The sequence below is a fragment of the Chelmon rostratus genome, chromosome 20, assembly GCF_017976325.1.
Source record: "Chelmon rostratus isolate fCheRos1 chromosome 20, fCheRos1.pri, whole genome shotgun sequence".
In the NCBI taxonomy this organism is placed as follows: domain Eukaryota; kingdom Metazoa; phylum Chordata; class Actinopteri; order Chaetodontiformes; family Chaetodontidae; genus Chelmon; species Chelmon rostratus.
In genome coordinates, this window is record NC_055677.1 from 20,790,326 (window position 1) to 20,802,346 (window position 12,021).

The window sequence follows — 12,021 nt, forward strand, 5'->3', positions numbered from 1 at the left end:
GTTCAGTCGTGGGGGGGCTAATTCGCCCTGACACCTCCTTTGTTTCAGGGGGGGGAAAGAGCCGCACACACACACCTCTGTGAGCAATCACATGCACACACACTTGAGCACACACTGACATGCACAAACTTAGAGAGAAAGAGCATAAGAAAGGAATTTTTAGTGCATATTCATAGAATAATCATTCTAGTTGTCTGGATAAATTATTGAGAAATGGGAGTCCAGGGCACGCGATGCTGGAATGCCGGAGCTGTTTTTTTTTTTTGTGCTGCCTGAACTTCAGTCAGACAACACAGCAAGTCATCCACTCTAAACAAGCTGATTCTAATGAGTCGGGATGTGGACGGACGGAAAAATGCTTATTGTGGAGAAAACAACGGTGCTGGATATTAACCTGCAGAACAACTGCACAGAGCATCGCTTGTATAACAAAACTGTATTCATGGCATGACTAAGAAAAAAAAATCCATTCCATGTGAATAATAGTGCATGATAGAACCACGTGCCAAAAATATCACATGGCGGTTATTTTGCCAGATGTTTTGATTTGAAACATGAGCAAAGATTTTAGTGGGAATGGTCATTTTTCCATTGTATTTTCACTAAAAATATCTTAAAGTGATGATGGGAATTTTGCTGGCACGTTCTCTCATGTCTGGAGAATGTGTCATTTGACACATTTTACCTTCATCAAAAAATAGCAGCTCCTTTGAACTGGATTGAATTTGATAATATTTTAATTAATTAATCAGCCCTAGTGCACAACAATTACAATTATTCCATAGTTATACAAACATGCACACAACTTTAATTTAAATGTTGAAGATCACACAGAGGGGAACAGCCTTTACTTTGAAATTTGCCAAAATACAAGTCAGAAAAACTGTGTGTTCAAATAAAACTTAACTCCTAATACTTGAAAACACCAGTGATGCCAAAGTACTAAGCTCCAGAGCACAGTTAGGGCTCAGGGTTAGTGTAAGTCTGAGTTAACATGATTTACCTGGACTTCCAAACCTCTCCTGTGACCATGCATCACAGTGAAAGCAGTTTGAAGAAAAGAGCATTTAAATCTAAAACAGAAAGTTCCTTTTTCTCTAATACCACATATTAGCCACGCAAACCAAGCAAATGGCCTGAACACAGCTGAATTTAACTGGGAATTTCAATGGTTAATTTGCACAGGATCCCAGGATCAACGCGGCACAGACAGAACCTGCTCTCCCTCTCTGTGTGTCTGACTCCAGTGTTCAGCCCCAGAGCGGGAGGTTGTTATGTCAACTCTGACAGTGCTCATTACCAGCCTCTACGCTCTGAATTGGAGTTAACAGGCTTTGGCCCAGGCAGAGGCCAGCTAGACCCGACTGCTACAATGGGATCAGTGTGTGTGTGTATGTGGGCGCGCATGTGCTCAGAGTTAATCACAAAATGCTCTTTCATTTCTAAATCACACCCCGAGGCCACTGTACATTACAGAGGCACTGATACACAATGCGCAATGACATCTACTGCTTATTTTCATTTTCACTCACAAACTCCTCTGATCACAGCACCCTGCTACCAAAAGGCTTCTGTTTGACTTTGTACATGATCCACTGTTGCTCAGTGAGTTGCTATTACATTAGGATTAGCTCGAAAAGATCGCAGGCTGGACAGCTCACATGACAAACACAAACACTTCTATGACCAGTAGAATGTTCTGGTCATAAAAGTGATGCACATTCTTCTCATAATGTAATAGGATTTTTGCGTTAACATAATGTCATGACTCGAGCATCTCGTGGAACTTGCATGTCACTTGTTCGCAAACTTACAAACTCACAGATTCATCACGAGAGTATTTTTCACAAGTAGGAAAGGCAAGTAATAGCAGCAGTCAAGACCTGAAGATTTAAGATAAAACATGAAAAAAAAGCACAAGGTCTGAGTTGGAGGCTTAACAAAAAAACTGCACAGCCTTTTATAATACTTAAAGACATGATTTCACTGCTTCCTCAGTTACCACGGCACCACTAGATTTATCCTCCGTCAGGTTACGAACTCAACAACGCTGAAGTTAAAAAGCTACAGAAGCAGTTTACAGCTGCTTTACCTGCTTCTTCCTCCTGCAGAGTGAAGCTCAATCCACACCACCTCTGACCTCTGTCATGGCGTCACTGTCCTCTGAACAAGATGTCCTGTCCGAGCTGTCCAGCACACCTCCTGACGAGGTCCTCGCCAGGCGCACTGACATCAGAAATGGACAAAAACAGTTTTTTGAGCAGACTGAATTGAATGAATTGCACTCTTTATATTTGCACTTTGCTACTTTGTACTGAAACTGCTGCACAACAATGTCCCCAGGGGCGGATAAAGTTCGATCTTATCTTGATGAGAAGTGTGCAGGAAGAAAACAACTTTGTTTTTACTTACTGCTTCAACTACTTGATTTATTCTGCTCTCCACAGTGCTGTATGTCCATAGAGAAACCAGAAAACTATCAGTAAATCTGGGGGCCTTTGATCAAACATTAAATACAGCATTAATTAGTTGTAGACATTTGTGTAATTTGACTGCCTATGCAGATTGACAGGTGATGCGCATGTCTTGCAGGAGGTGTGAATTGTCACATCTGTTAACAGGACAGCATGTGTTCGCTGGGACAGACAAATGATGGATATCAAGTACACTTTTGTGAACTGTTGGACAGTCACTTTAAATTTGACAGTTTCTTAACAGCTTAAAAATAAAACTGAGAAAATGTGCACGAGAGTGGTTTCGGTATTAGCAGTTACTTGATCCTGTAATGTTGCTCCCAGAAGTAAAAATAAATAAATAGCAAGATTAAAGCGTCTCTAGTTTCTCCTGCTGCTATCAGTTGTCTCCCCAGGCCTTTCTGCCCCTCCTCTCTAAGGTCAGTAACCACCCAGCACTGTCAATGATGACGCTTGTGATTAAGGTTTACACAGGCCCTGATATGGTGAATGGGAAAAAGAGCAGGTAGAGGTCTGTGTTTGTGTCGGTGTGCATGCGCTTGTGTGCACCTGGATGGGTGAATGACATTACACACAGGCTCTGCGGACATACGGTCATAGTGACATGCTGAATGTCATTATGCACATTACAGCTGCTTCTTCCTCGCGCTCTTACTCCTCCACCACCTACACAGGTCTAAAGAAACCACATTGTGCAGTTCTGACATATGTTGCCTTAGATTCAGGAGTTCGGTCTTTAGGCAGGTGGTGGCGGGAGGATAGATTTATTTCATTAAGACTTACTTTGGTGGTTTTGCAACAGGCCCTGGAAACAATATTACCAAAAACTTTTAAAAAGTCCAATTTCCATGTCAGTGTTTTGTTGGACCAAAAGTGCCAGGTCCTCTGATGCCTCACCAACAGCTTACTGACTTATGCTTCATTCTATCTGTTCACAGTGTGTCTAAGTCTAGGCCAGGCCAAGCCCTTCACGTTAACTTTACAAACAAGCCGCTTTTCTCATATTTTTTAATCTCTCGGCAGAATGAGAAGGACAAAAGTGTGAGGTGTCCCACAGCTGCAGCACTGCAACCTAAATTAGCCCAGACCACATGAAACGCTGTCGTCTCTATTCCCGGCCGGGGCGGGAAAATTACAGCCCTGCTCTCTCTACTCTAGCATTAAACCTCAATTAGTGCACAACTACACCGATGATGTCATCACCGAGGGACCCAAGAGCCCTGAAAATAAGGGGTGCTTTGCTTTACAGAGACAGACACTCCGCCTCAAACTTTCAGGTCCTCTCTGAGTAGCTCAGCAGCTGAGGAAAGTTGTTTATTCCATTTAACTGGCAAGAAATGAGGTGTTCTTTTGATACGGCCTGAAAAAACAAAAGCACAAGAACCTGTGGCCTGGTTTGGCTAAATTTACCAGGAATTTTAATCCGGAGTCGTGACTGGAGTTTTCCCAAGAGAACAGAGGTCAGTAAGGTAGGACAAGAAAAACTCCTGTTTGACCTTCAGTGACCTGGCAGGAGAGAGAGGAGGAAGATGAGGAGGTGGAGGGTGACGGGGCCTGGCTCTTATCCAAACACTGAGAGCTTTTCTGCTTCCCGTTGGGCAGAAAAGCAGTTATGTTGCACAACAAACTCACATAATCACATGCTAATGAAATTTCACTCATTGCTGCAGTGGTTGAGTTAAACCTGTAAAGTCTTATTGTTTTATTTTCATAAATTTGGCCACCATTCTATCAAGGATAAGGGGTGGTTATAGATATGCTTCACTACTAAGAAAGCATAAAAAAAACGTGTTTCATACTTTTCTACGTTGTCTTGTCAGTGTAGGAATATTGACATTTCTAAATGAAAAGCCAGTTATTGAGGTCATCTGTCGATACTGAGGAAACCAAGGAGTGAGATAAGCACCGCAATAAACATGGTTTGGTGTAATTTTTCGGTCTTCCGCCCCGCACACAGTGGGCAGTAAAGCAGAAGCATGACAGGCAGAAACAAAAATGGTTTCAAGTGTGGTTACATTTTTGCAACACAAATTTGCAGATATAAGATGTGTTTGTCTGTTCTGCCCACAGACGACTCCTAGTGCCAAATTCATCTGCAGCTGGTATGTTTCACATTGCCATATGCAGCTTGTAAGGCTAACGAAGCATTGTCAAGCTAAAAACACAAGTTAACTGTCTGTTAGGTATGCACCAAACTTTTTCTATGCTGATACCGATTCCATTACGTCAACCCAGGGTACAGCTCTGATAGCCGAGCATTCTTCTCCTCGGATGCATAAATGACAAATTACAAGCTTTCCTGAGCACAATGTCATCATAACCAATAGGAAGGATCGTCTAAAATAAGACTCAAGTTGCACTAGACCAGAATTATCCTTTAACAGTGCTCCAGGTTTCCAACAAAAACACAAAACCCTGGACACAGCACTCCCTGGTCGGTTATTCTAAGTCTAATGTGGTCCCTCTAGCTGCAGGGTCACTGTTCCTTCATGTCGTACAAAGGAGGGAGCACCTTCAACACAGCTCAGCATGGGAACGCTCCCAGGCACCACCTCGTACCTTTCTCCTCTTTGTAACAGAGAGAGCCGTTCCCCACACTGTGTGAATTATGCATCAAACCTCCCAGCAACTTCTCACCAGTTGTTCAAGCGAGCTGCCCGCGGACCACGAGTCCTCTTCGGCGTACCTCCACCTGCAGAGACGGATTGCTCTCACATCTTCAAAGAGAAGTCAATCACACCATAGATTGTTAGTACCACCCAGTGGGTTTACAAAACTTTTACTTGGTCTCTCACAGGTGCAGAGAAAGGGGATGGGGCCCACATTTCTCGGAAAGTGGAACACACTTTTTTTTTTTTTTAGAGCCAAGCTCCGACAAAAACTTCGAGCAGGGGTGGGGGGTGGGGGTGTGGCGAGGGAGGGGGTGGTTGAGATCAAAAGCCTGCAAGTTCCTGGCGAGCGGACCCAATCAGCCAAGAGGGCCAAGGAGAGGAGGAGAGACAAGCGCTTCCTTTTTAAATTGATCCCACTGAGACCCTCAAGGTTCCCCTCGCAGGACTCACAGAAAAGCGATAAAAATCTGGCCCAGTGGATCTGACGAGGAACTAGGAGGGGAGACGGCGAAGAAGAAAGATGGTTTCGGGGGGAGAGAAACAGAAAGAACAGAGGGGAACTGTGGGGGGAGAGGAGCCAGTCGAGGCAGATCAAGGGGAGACAAGGGAGACAAGAGGGGTGGGCTCCTTCTCCGTGGGTGCATCCAGGCAGCGCAGTGTGCCAGCAAAGAGCCAGAGCAGGGAGGACTGGTGCTATCAGCTATCAAACCCATGTTACATGTCTGATGATGTGCTCAACCAATCAACCATGGGTGTATCTTTATCCTGCCCAGGTCCTGGCAGCTGAAATGCTGGATCGTTTGTGCTGGCCTGAGATCAGACTCTGGATGTGGCTGGTGTCGTTATCCACTGCATGTTGGGGCCTCAAAGGAACAAGCACTATCAGAGCAACCCAGAGACCCCGCAGCCTGCCAGACACACCGCAGACCTGCCCAGTCGACTCCAGGAGCACACACCAACACACACCGAGCTGGTGTGTGTGTGTCCTCTCCAATTCCACAGATGCATTTTACAGTATAATATGAAGCCCTTATCACCAGGGCTCCACAGTCATCAAAGAGGAAACAACAATATATTCACTCTTGTGCTGTCAAATGTCGCGACTGAAGCCAAATGAAAAAATAAAGATCTGCACATGCTATTTATTCACTGAGTGACATCTGAAAGTTCACCAGGGAGCCGACGGTAGTCTTAATATTACAAACTCCAAAAAGTTCATGAAGTCTTTTTGATCTTCCAAAACAGGGTTGCACAACTTCCACTGCCTACAAATGTGATTTCCATCCCACTGATTGATCTTCTCAGAATATACTAAAGGGGTAAACAACACTGACTGAGCTGTGACAACAAAATGTAGGCTGAAAAATATAATACGATTAATGTGCAGAACATGTTGTAAGAACATTCCTGTATTCCTGCAAAGGGAGCTGTGCATGGTAATGCATTTTCCTGACTGGAATACACTTTAAATATGACATATTACATTTCAGAAATTCACTTACAAAAAGGGACCACGTTTTACATTCATCTGAAAGAAAAACATCCAGTATTTACACTTTTCACAGGGCGGTCTTAGAAGGTCAGAGGTCCAATGCCACTTTTTGTCCTCGGCCTGTCATGGCAGTCCTTGACAGGAATGTCACTGCAAGGCCTTGCTGATAAAGCCATGAGAGGTATGTCTCAGTATGTCTCGTTAAGCTCTTTACTGGCCACGTAGACCGAAAGCAGAACAGTGTTTCTGGCACTTGTGAGATGATGAAAAAAGATCCAGGTTTGACGAAAAGAGCCATGGTGGTTTATCAGATGCCAAAACACTGTAAATTTGTTGATAATAGTAAGAGACAGGATTTTATCGTGGCATAGGAATCATTTTTATTATCTGTCTCAAGAGCAGAACTAAAAAGTTGAATGCTACAAAATAATCTACTACAAATACACATATCTGATTGGCTAAAACAGTGCCTTGCCTATGTGGTTACATTGTGTTGGGGCCATTTTTTCTGCGTATCACCAAGTGAAGCACCATGATTGCCTTCAAGCAGAAAAGTGTGGGCCCTTCAGCTCAGGGTAACTCAAAAAGGTGGAGGGGGGGCGATGCAGCCTGCTGGAACCTATGATGGCAAGATTTCTGCATCACATTCAACGATGGACATTAAGAACAGCTATGCATGCTTTACATGGTCAGACGCATTTTACTGACTAGACTGTTTCAAGCATACTGAACCGATAAAGGGGAGCAAGAGGAGGAGGCAGGTGGGAGGTGAAATGAGAAGGAACTGCTCCACCAAGAACAGCAGGCAGCATTCCTCCACACCTCTGATACTGAGGACAAGTAAGAGGCAAGTTGAGAGAAGAAAGAGCAAAAAAAAACAAACATTCGTTTTGCTTTGCAGCTCTTGGTCCGGAGGAGGACTGGCAGGCATTGACACTCTAATCCTGCAGTATGCTTTGAATGACTAGATATTAGAGTAATGGATGAACAAAGTATTTGATTATTTGATGGTAGTGGCACTACTTAGCTCTGCGACTGTTGCAGACTACAATAAACCAAACTAACTGTGATGGAGAGCCAGTGCTGAGCGTGAATAACTTAAAGCCTCATAAATTAGCAGATCTCTACTAATATCATTACGGGAGCCCTGGGGCTGACACACCCCTTTATCCCTGTGCAACACCTCCACCAGCCACCACCCTCCTCTCCCAATGACAAATGCCCTGAAATCACATAACTATTCAGCATCAATATTTTGACATTTCATTCAGCTGACTCTCCAGACGGAGACATTTATTTAACTAGCTGAATAAAAATTGGCAGGAGAGGCGAATTTACGTGACCGGGGCTCAGTTGCCACAGGTAACCTTTTTGGAGGGACTTACTGTGGCAAATTGATTGCTGAGAGCGCAGACTCATCATGAGTGCTAATTTTCAGCAGCAGCGCACAGCGGAGCGGGGAAATAAGAGGCTCTATTTATAACAGAGGGAAACGGGAGAGGGGGATTAGCTTGTCATTAGAATAAAGAGCGCAGAAGAAGAATCAATTTCAGGGTTTAAAAAGCTGACAAACACAGTTCACTTATTCTTCCTCTCACTCCCTCTCTGCCTCTGGCTCTCAGCTCACCTTTCGACTGAACAGCCTCCAACCTGCAAGATGTGGAGGGGAGTTTTTTTGAGGAGGTTTCAACTTTGACGATCACTCTTGTATGTCCGGCCTAGTTAGGGTCTATTCAACGGGACAACTGTTTGAGAATCATAGTTGTCCTCATACCACCAAGGCTGGCATAGTTGTAGCTCTAAACTCAAACGTATAACTCCGTTCTGATTGTAGGAAAAACTCCTCCCTGTGGATCAGACTATGTGAGTAACAAGAAGCACTGCTGTCCAGTTATTCTTTGGAACACACTGTGTAAACTGTCTTAGTTAATACATGAAGAAACACACATCCAGATACTCATTGCAAGCCCGTCATCATCACCACTAAATCTCTGCGACATGATCCACATTGTTTCCAAATTTGAGAGACTCCATGCTGCACTCAGCGTCGCCACGATCAGAGGCACTAATTCACTCCTTCATGTAGAGAAGATGAGGCCCTAAATCTGTCAGGAACGAGAAACTTTCAAACGCTAAGGACGGCGACGCTGACTGGCTTTACGAACAGCAGCGACTACTCCCCAAGCAAATTCAGTAGAAGAGATGACATTTAATAAAATGCCTGCACACACGACACCTCAGAACTCACATGGCAGGAAGTGAAAGAAAAACAGCGAACCACTCGCATCGAATGTGATTATCTCACTTGTTTAGAGGTGTGGGTGGCGCACAACACTAGAGACACAAGAACACTTGAAATCAATTAACCACATTCTTGAATGTAAAATGTATTAGCTGTGTTTCAATTTAGAGATCTCCTCTGAAAGATATGAGGTTGAAAACAAGCGTCTCTGCCTTTTAAAGTTACGTCGTTTGTCTCTGTCTCATTGTGAAAGATCAAGGCAAAGGCAATTTTCCACTTTGTGGACAACAATTTTCCGAACTAACTTGCCTGTGGGTGTTGTGAGGATGGGGGAAACTTTTCTAAAAGAAGATTTTACACTGAGGTGGGGCTCTATGCGTCTAGTCAAGTCTCTGAGCTCCACCAGTGGGATGAACGTTTAAAAAAAATAAACTAACATTCCCTCATGTGGTTGTAATGATGGTGGTGGATAGAGCTGTCTATATGTCGCTCCAACATCTCACACAGGTGTTCAGTTGGGTTGAGACCTGCTGACTGTGAACGCCACAGCATATGATTCTCATCATTTTTATGCACTTTTATGCTCATCAAAGCATTCAGTAAGCCCCTGTGTGGGCTGTGGATGGGGGAAATGTCATCCTGGATGAATCCACTTCAGTCAGGTTTTTCTTTTAGTTTGTCACTTGTCTGTATGCTGCAAATGTGCTCCTTTTCAGTAACAACCTAGTGTGGGCCAAGCGTTTGATATTATAATTTTCATCATAGGCAGTCCACCAGGTCTCATTCCAGGTGTGCACAATGGAAAGGGCCCTGGAAAAATCAGGTTTCCCAGCATGCCTTCGGGAACTAGACAAGGAAGGAAGCTTGGGGCTGATTATCAGGCAGAGAGGCAGCCCAACCTGTTCATCCTACCACCCCTCACCCCGTGACCCAGGCCATCATGTGCCCGCTGTCTAACCTGGACAAGTCTCGGGGACAAGAACCGCACAGGAAACGGAGTAACTCGACACGGACAGGAACTCATGCAGGGGGGTGGTGAAAACAATACACCACAAAGTAAACTTTTCCACCAACGCCATATTACAGCTAAGGCCAGCTTAGCAGGGCGGAGGCACTGGCGCATTTCTCTTTTCAGCCCAGGTTAGGCCCACATAGAGGAGCTAAGCTGGCTGTAGGAGGCAGCAGTGGAGGGATTTATCATTCACAAGGGATTGCTCGAGCAGGCATCAAAAGCAGGGATGAACTGAAGACAACCTCCCAGTGTCGCCTGTAGAGGATGCTGCCAAGACTCTTCATATTACTGAAACAGGAAAACATATTCAATTAATACACTACAGCAGACAGCAATACTGGACTCTCCAATCCAATCCGCTTATGGAGCATCTAATAGCATACGAGGAGGAAGGATATTGTGCTAATTTGTCTTGTCTGTCGAGCACTCTGACAGCCCCATTGATGCTGACATCTCTTTAACATGAGGTTAGTGGGTGTTTGGCCTCCCCTCCAGCCGTTTGTGAGCTGCAGAGCCTGGAAATGATTAGGCCTGGGAGGGCAATTAGCCCGAGCATCGCTGGGCTAAATATAGTCCGGCTTGGCCCAGCTCTGCTCCTGGGTCATATCCACACCGCAGCCTCCACGCAGGCATGTTAGCTCAATCTGGATGCCGTTTGTTTTATGACTGATGCGAAGGCTCCGCTGACTCAGACGAGATAACATAACTCAGCCGTCGATCAGGTGTCTCGGGGGGGAAGGAAGTGAGTGGGAAGGAGACATGGAAGAAAAACTAAAGGGATGACGTTGGAAAGGGAAGCACATGTTAACCTCAATATCCAGAAAATATGAGCTGGAGAAGCATGTTCCTAAACTTGACTGACTCATATTTATTTATTCCATCACACTTTAAATGTGTCTACACTCTGTGGCCTGCTTTTTCACCATCAACCCTTCAGCTTGACTACAGCCTTCTTTCACAAGAAACACCGTCTCAAACAAACCGTGGTTGGGAAAACATGCTTTCCCACAGCCTTACACAAACTGAACGGAATGCGAAGAAAGAATGCTTTCCCATCGCACGGCTCCCTGCCCCTCCAGTCCCCGTATCTCCCACCCCCTGTGAGAGATTTTATCCTTAAAAACAGGAGGTTCGCCCACTCGTTCACCTGGGACGGCTCTTGGATGGCGGAGGCAAGCTAGAAGGTTATAGGAGCCTGGGAATGTTTAACATCAAGAAAGCAATCAGAACATAGACGGAGCTCTGGGAATTAGACAGGAAACATGGATAGTAACCCCTTCCTGCCTGAGAGGAAAGAAAAGAGGAAGTGATTTGGGTTATGTGACGAACTTCTACTGTAACCTGAAAGCGAGCTTGTTGGCATTTACAGGAATACTAGGTTTTCACAAATGCTAAATTTAGCCAATTCACATCAAGACTTTTTAAGAACCTGAAAAGAACCAGTTTCACTTCTCTTGCAAGTAACACTTTCGGCTGATCTCTACCTCCATCAGTGTTAGGAGAGGTGATGTGTGAGAGATGCAAATGTGAGACAAGAAAAGCACTGAAAGAAAAGGCAGCGGCCTCTAACTCAACATAGACTCAGCTTGAATTTCCCCATCGCTGCCTTGACCTGATGTGTCTTTCGGCAGAGTATACAGACGGAGGTGAAACACAAGTGGAAATGCTCTGGCGCTACACTGAGCTCAGCACAAATTGCACAAGACAGCTCAGGAAACAGGGGTTGGCTTTGTACCCGAAGCAGAGAACACTTATCAACCAGTAAGTCTCACCGTAAGAGGCCTAGTCCTACGCTGTCCTGTGACCGAGCTGAGCAAAAGAGTTACACACACAAAGACATGTACACAGGAGCAGCAGAAAACAAGAGCGAGCGTCTACAGCCACATCAGGGGACCATGTGATGCTTTTTGCTCTTTGTAAAGGAAACCACACTGGAAGATAGATAAAAGCTGAGGTCCAAAGTTTGAGCAGTCGTTGCTGTTTGCACACACTTAGATAAGAAGCCAGGTAACAGTCTGCTTTCTCCAGGAAGCTGATTTATTAAAAACTTCACGTAAAAGAGAAACCAGGTTTATGTGACCTGGACAGAGTAACCTGATTTTCCAGAAAGATCTCACCTGGAGAAAGCGATCAATAGAATATACCCAAATATGCATTAAGTACATGCTTATTTTAAAAAGCCAATTACG

At 44.7% G+C, this 12,021-nt stretch overlaps 1 protein-coding gene across 3 annotated transcripts in view; it reads right to left on the reverse strand.

The window, feature by feature from the left end:
* Positions 1-12,021, reverse strand: part of znf438 (zinc finger protein 438) — a 56,743-nt gene that overhangs the window by 17,888 nt on the left and 26,834 nt on the right. Inside the window, exon 2 of one of the 3 annotated variants that reach the window (XM_041961900.1) lies at positions 2,093-2,226. The exons of the other annotated variants lie outside the window; for them this stretch is intronic. The gene's annotated coding sequence lies outside the window, so the exon portion shown is untranslated. The remainder of the gene's footprint in view (positions 1-2,092; positions 2,227-12,021) is intronic. 3 annotated transcript variants of the gene reach the window in all.